The sequence below is a fragment of the Sorex araneus genome, chromosome 2 (genome assembly GCF_027595985.1).
Source record: "Sorex araneus isolate mSorAra2 chromosome 2, mSorAra2.pri, whole genome shotgun sequence".
Taxonomy (NCBI): domain Eukaryota; kingdom Metazoa; phylum Chordata; class Mammalia; order Eulipotyphla; family Soricidae; genus Sorex; species Sorex araneus.
Genome location: NC_073303.1, coordinates 261,638,825 through 261,645,327, shown reverse-complemented (window position 1 = coordinate 261,645,327; position 6,503 = coordinate 261,638,825). Strand labels below are relative to the sequence as shown.

General features: G+C 61.1%; 1 non-coding gene across 1 annotated transcript; it reads left to right on the top strand.

The window, feature by feature from the left end:
• Positions 1 to 1,313: 1,313 nt before the first annotated feature.
• On the top strand, positions 1,314 to 1,387 carry TRNAG-UCC (transfer RNA glycine (anticodon UCC)). The gene has a single exon. It is a non-coding gene; the product is annotated as a tRNA-Gly (tRNA).
• Positions 1,388 to 6,503: the final 5,116 nt, after the last annotated feature.

The following is a 6,503-nucleotide window of genomic DNA, read 5'->3' as shown; positions in this document are numbered from 1 at the left end:
TGGAGCACTGAGCACAGACCCTGGAGCAGGTCCCCAGGTCCCCAGACCCCCAGAGGTGGCCTCTCCAAACCTAGTGAAAACAGGCACCAGACAGAGCAGAGATTTGGAGGCTGAGCCTCCAGCTGCAAGGTCCGAGCCCAGACACTGCCCCTGCCCCTGGCCTCCCTTCCAGACACCTTGGAAGTGCTCGGCGCCTGCCCTAAGCCCACCCCGCACCCCCGCCCCCCGCCGCCCAGGGACAAAGAGGGCAGCGACCACCTCCCCTAAAGATGATGCACACAGGACACCACGGCTGCGGGCAGTCCCGTCTGCGGCTTGCTGGGAACAGCCTCACTGTCATTGGCCCTGCCCGCTCCTTCCTCTCCTCTCCCTGCCGCCTGCGGGGGAAGCTGGCCTGTCCCCTTCCCGCCTTTCACAGGAGCAGGCGCCATTCCTTAGTCCACAGAGCCACCTGGTGGCCGCGGAGAGCACGTCCCGAGCCCGGAGCGGGTCTGCCCGCCAGGACAGGCAGCGCCTCCGCGCGGGCGTCACCCACTTGCAGACGCCAGTGAAATCGCCTTTCCCAGCGGGGCACCGGAAAGGTCTCGGGACCAAGGCTGCCGCGCACACTCAGCGGGGTCGTGAGCTCACCTCCCATCCCCAGCACCCCATATGGCCCCAGATGGTCCCCGGGGCCCGCCAGGAGTGATATCTGAGCACAGAGTGTCCCCGGGGGTGGCCCGGGCTGGAGACCCCAAAGCCCCAAAGGGGCCTCTGGCCTCGACCCAGCATCCCACTCCCAAGGCAGCCTCTGAACGGAAAAGTGCTGAATATTCCATTGTACATCCCGGAGGCGGGGGGGGGGGGTAAGGGGGAGGCTTTCAAATCTATTTTTAAATCACCGTATCACTGTTACCCCGTTGTCCATCGATTTGCTTGAGCGGGCGCCAGTAACGTCTCCATTCGTCCCAGCCCTGCGATGTTAGCAGCCTCTCCTTACTCGTCTTTCCCAACGACTGGAGGCTCTTTCAGGGTCAGGGGAATGAGACCTGCTATTGTTGCTGTATTTGGCATATCGAATACGCCACGGGGAGCTTGCCAGGCTCTTCCGTGCGGGCGGGATACTCTCGGTAGCTTGCCGGGCTCTCCGAGAGGGGCGGAGAATGTGTATCCGAGAATAACCAAACACACAAACAACATGTGTGCTGCTGTAGGCAGACCAGTGGGCTAGACTATCAGAGGCAGTCTTTAGTAAACACAGACATGTAAGCCTCTTTCACTCTCAGACTCCAGGGCTAGACCACCAGGAAAACATGCCTCCTTCCTGCAAATAAGCAAATTGGTGGTATAGTGGTGAGCATAGCTGCCTTCCAAGCAGTGGACCCGGGTTCAATTCCCGGCCAACGCACACAGTCTAGATACACATCATCATGAAAATTCTACCAGTGGCGCACATGCTGTCAGAGCCCATGTGTGGCTTGTGCCCACGCGGCAGAGCACATGTGTCGCCCGAGCACGTGTCCCCCGCATCTCCCCTCTTGAGATGTGGACTCTCATGCTTTCGTGTCTAGTGCTAGGATGTGTGTAGGGGCTCTCTCCGCCCCCGGAGAAGCCCGTGTTCTCTCTTGAGTGCATCTCTCTCTCTCTCTCCCTCCCTCCCTCCCTCCCTCCCTCTCTCTCTCTTTTTCTCCCTCTCTTTCTCCCCCTCTCCCCCTCCACACCTTAAAAATCCTCCAAATAAAATCTATTTACTTCAATAAAAAAAATTCTACCAGTAACACAAAGAAATTTCTCATATTACTGCAATATTGTAACTGGTAGTTTCTCCACTCTGTCAGATACTTAATTCTGCTGGAACAACCACACACGGTTCACTGCTGAACCATCTTACACACAGAATCATGAAGCTAATAACCTTCTCACAAGCTTACAGAAATATAAGCACCAAGCAAGGACAAGCTATTTTGAAATATAAAACTTTTTTACATACCTTAGAACAACTACACTAAAAACTCTGTAAGTATATTTAAAACGTTCATGAGGATTTTTGTGAAGGAAGGTCAATGTATTTCTATTTTATTGGGGGGTAGGGTTAGGCCACACCAGGTGGTGCACAGGGGACCACAGGGGGTGCCAGGGATAGAACCGGGGTCGTCGAGTGCTAGGCAGGCGCCTTTTTCCTGTTACTCTGGCCCCTTTATATGTTTTACTTTGTTTGGGGGCCACATCCAGTGGTGCTCAGGGCTGGCTCTGACCTCGGATCACTGGCAGGCTCGAGAGACTGTATAGGACGCTGAGGATTGAACCCAGGTCAGCCACATGCAAGGCGAGCGCCCTAACCACTATACTACAACTCTGGCCCCCTAGTATATTTTAAAGATCTGCTCCAGTTTTTCCACAATTCCAGCAGAATGCTTTTACCACGGGGATATGCCTGCATGAGAAACTATAGCTATTTCCCCTGCTGCCCAGAGGGGCAGAGGCCCAGCGCAAGCCTTGAACCCTGGGCCAGGGAGGGGGGGGGCGGAAAACCCTGGATTGGCCAGCAGGGAAGTTCTGGGTGTCCCTTCCTTCTGTCCTACCCCATCACAGGGCCACCAGGGATGGGAGACCAACAGTTGGGAGGGGCTGCAGACGCTCATGGCCCCCGAGCCCCCCTGGGTATGGCCCGATGGCCCTCAGTGTGCCTGGAGCCCCCAGCCCCTCCGCAAGGAGCTGCCGCTGCCGTGGGCTGCTTCCGGCCTGGAGGGGGTCTGCAGTGCGACTGCTCCAAGGCTTGGACTCGTGCTAGAACGCTCACGAGGATTTCTCTGAGGTGGGGGTGGGGGTTCCTGTGTTTCATCTTAGTCTGGGGACCAGTTCGACAGGGAAGGAATGAGAGGCTGTCAGAGACGGGGCTTCCCCCGGCCACCCTAGTCTGAGGCATTCCCGAGGCCGACTGGGCACCACCAAACATGGCTGCAGTCTGGAAGACAAGAGACAGGTTTCGGGCCGGGAGAAAGCACAGTGTCAGGGAGGCACACGCTGTGCACTGGGTCTGAACCCGCTGGCGGCCCCCGTGGGCCCTGCCCGCTGTAATCCTTAGAACGCTAGTGGCGAGGGAGGTGTCTGGGCAGGGGGGGGGAGGGCACCGGGAGAGAGAGGAAAGGAGAGAGAGCAAGCACTCAGAAACAACTGTTCCCTCCCTCGGCGGTGCGGGGATGGAACTCGGGCCCTCGTAGGCGAGGGGTGTGGGGTTCCACCACTGAGCCCTCCCAGCTAGGGAATATGCCCGGTATGCATGGGACCCCCATGCACCACCAGGGACAGCCCTGGGGATTAGCGAGCACTGCTGGGGGCAGGGAACCGCAGTGGTCCCTGACACAGGCCTGGGCAGCACCAAGCCCTCCGGCCGGACCATGGACCCAAACACCGGCCGTCAGAGCTTAGCTTGGGTGGCCCTAGAATTAAGGTGTTTTACTTAGTTAGTTAGGTTTTGCTTTTTGGGTCACACCCGGCGATGCACAGGGGTTACTCCTGATTCGTGCACTCAGGAATTACTCCTGGTGGTGCTCGGGGGACCCTATGGGACGCTGGGAATCGAACCCGGGTCGGCCGCGTGCAAGGCAATCGCCCTCCCCGCTGTGCTATCGCTCCAGTCCCAGAATTAAGGTTTGTGAAACGTATTGGGGCCTGGAGAGGCCACACAGCAGGTTGGGCACCTGCCTTGCCAACCCGGCTCAACCCCTGGACAGCCCGAAGCCAGGAGCAACACCGCCGGGGCGGCCCGGGCCTCGGTGAACGACGCTCTCCTACAGACCAGGACGCGCATCCTGCTGTGTCCATGTGTCCTAACAAAGTCGGGGGCCTAAGGAGCACAAGCAGAGAGGAGCTGCGACGTGAGTCCCACCTCAGGTGAGACCGGCTCTTCGCTCTGCCGCCAGAGCGGGCCGCGCTGGCCCCGTGGGCGCCGGGAGCCGGGCAACAGCCCCCCATCTCGCGGCTTCTCGTCGCCCCATGTACCCTAAGTCCCACACCTGCAGCCCTGTGCTCCCCGGGCTCCCCCCCCCCCCCGCACCCCAGCACCAAGGTCGCCCGAAGCCCAGGGGGCAGGGCGGCCCCGCACTCAGGCCCCAGGGCCAGGGGCACAGGCGGGCGCGCCCGCCCTCCCCGCTGCCCTCTGCCGTGAGCCAGGTGGCCAGGGGACCGAGCGGACGCAGCCCAGTCCTCTCTGCGGTGAGTTCATAATTGGGCTGTCATCTCCGTGGCCCTGGGCGAGCAGTGGCCTCGGGGCCGAACGGGGCCATTATCGGGGGTATAAATAGCCACGGGCGCAGCCCTGCACACCATCAAGGGCGCCCCGCCCGCCGGCCGGGCTGACTTAGCTCCGTCTGACAGCAGCTCCCGCTGCCCCCCCCAGGGCTCCCCTGGCCCTGTCATGCGCCGGACCGTTAACGCTGTCCATAGCAGAGCCGCGGCCCAGCTGGGCCGAGATAAAGGCCGTCGTCTCCAGCACCTTCCGAGGCGGGGGCCCAGGGCCGGGCTCCCCTGACAGGCCGGGGTGTGGGGGACACGCCGTGACAGGCTGCTCAGCGGGTCAGCGAGGTGCCCAGGGGCGGGGTGGGGGGGCCTTCCTCTGCGTCCCGGACTCTGACACGGCGGGCAAGGTCAGGCGCTCTCTGCAGACTGGCCCAGGCGCTGTCTGGCCGCGCGGGGAGGAAGCCCCGGAAACAGCCCCCCTGGCCAGAGAGCAGCCAGGATGGGCCCACACAGAGCCCTGCTGAGGTCACTCCCGGCGGGGCACTTCAGAAGCCACGGACGGCAGGGAACGAGTGAGGACAGACCACACACACACACACACACACACACACACACAAACACACACACACACACACACGCCTAACCCCGTACTGCCTCTAGGGTCCCCAACTAACCGTGCCGGGATGACTCCCGGGAAGGTGCTCAGGGGACCATGTCGGGGTGGGGGGGTGAACCCAGGACTCCCGGCCCTTCACCGTTTCCCCCGGCCACAGCCACTCTGTGGAGCCTGTCCTCATGTCCCCACGTCTGCGGCAGTGGGCCTCGGCCTGCAGGGAGCACGCGGGGCGGGGGGAGCCCTGAGACGAGACCCTCTTCTCTGAAAGAGCCGGAATGCTCCCGCCTGTGCGAAACTGGGCCTCGCACACTCACCATGAGGCCAGAGGCTGGAGAAGTCTGTGCTGACCAAAACTATTTTTTCTGGTCTCGTCCCTGGGGGAGGGGAGAGGCACACAGCACGGGGGCAGGGGTGTGGCCGGGACGTCACTCAGCATGGGGCAGGGGTGAGGTGGGGGGGGGGACAGCACTCAGTACTGGGGCTGGGGGGCCCAGGTGCCCCGGCAGCGCCTTTGTCTCTGCCCTGTGAAGCGCTGGGGTCACAGGCTCGCAGCTCTGGGGCCAAGGATGCGGGTGGAGAAAGGAGGAGAGAGACAGAGACAGTCAGAGACAGAGAGGCACAGAGAGACACAGAGAAAGAGCCAGAGAGACAGAGATAAAAAGAAAGAGAATCAGAGAGACAGACGCGCACGAGAAGTGTCAGTTCTGCGTTGCCAAGAGGCCGGGAGTCTGGCTGGAAGGGCTGCGGCCACCGGGCTTGAGGGTTGTAAGCCTGGGGGTGCGGCTGACGGGGACAGGGGGAGCCCCAGCCCGCGCAGCCCATGGGGTCGGGGCAGACACAGACCAGGGCACCCCTCCCGGAGGGCCGCGCGGTGCTGGGGAGCCCCAGGCAGATGGGGCAAGCTGGGGGCGTGAGAGCTGAGGGCTGGTGGACACCATCCGGGCTCCCGAGCACTGGGGCTGGGAACGGCCCTGGGGCGAAGTGCATGTCTCCCAGACACAGGCCCCGAGCGCCGGCCCCAGCACCGCTGACACCCCGGGCCGCCGGGAGCAGCCGTGGTGGTCAGCACACACTGCTGCGCTCACACCGGCACCACCAGGAACGGCCCTTGGGCCCCAAACACAGCTGGGGACACCCCATAAGCTGAAGAAACAGGGGCCAGAGCAACAGCCCAGCGGACAGGGTGTTTGCCCCACCCACGGCCAAGCCAGGTTTGATCCCCGACATCCCACTGGGTCCCCTGAGCCCGCCAGGAGAGATTCTCGAGTGCAGAGCCAGGAGGAACCCCTGAGCATTGCCGGGTGTAGCCAAAAAAAAAAAATCATGAAAGACATAATGGATTTTTTTTTTCTTTTTGGGTCACACCCGGCGAGGCACAGGGGTTACTCCTGGCTCATGCACTCAGAAATTACTCCTGGCGGTGCTCAGGGGACCATATGGGATGCTGGGAATCAAACCTGGGTTGGCCTTATGCAAGGCAAACACCCTACCCGCTGTGCTGTCGCTCCAGCCCCTAAAATGGATTTCTTTAAAAAAAAAAAAAAAAGTTGGAGAAATATTTGAAGTCTAGAAAATGAGCGAATCATCAACCCCATTTTTAAAAACGCTGCAAATGAGCTAGATATTTCCACACAGCAAACAGGACTGAGGGTCGGTGCTGCGTTTCAGG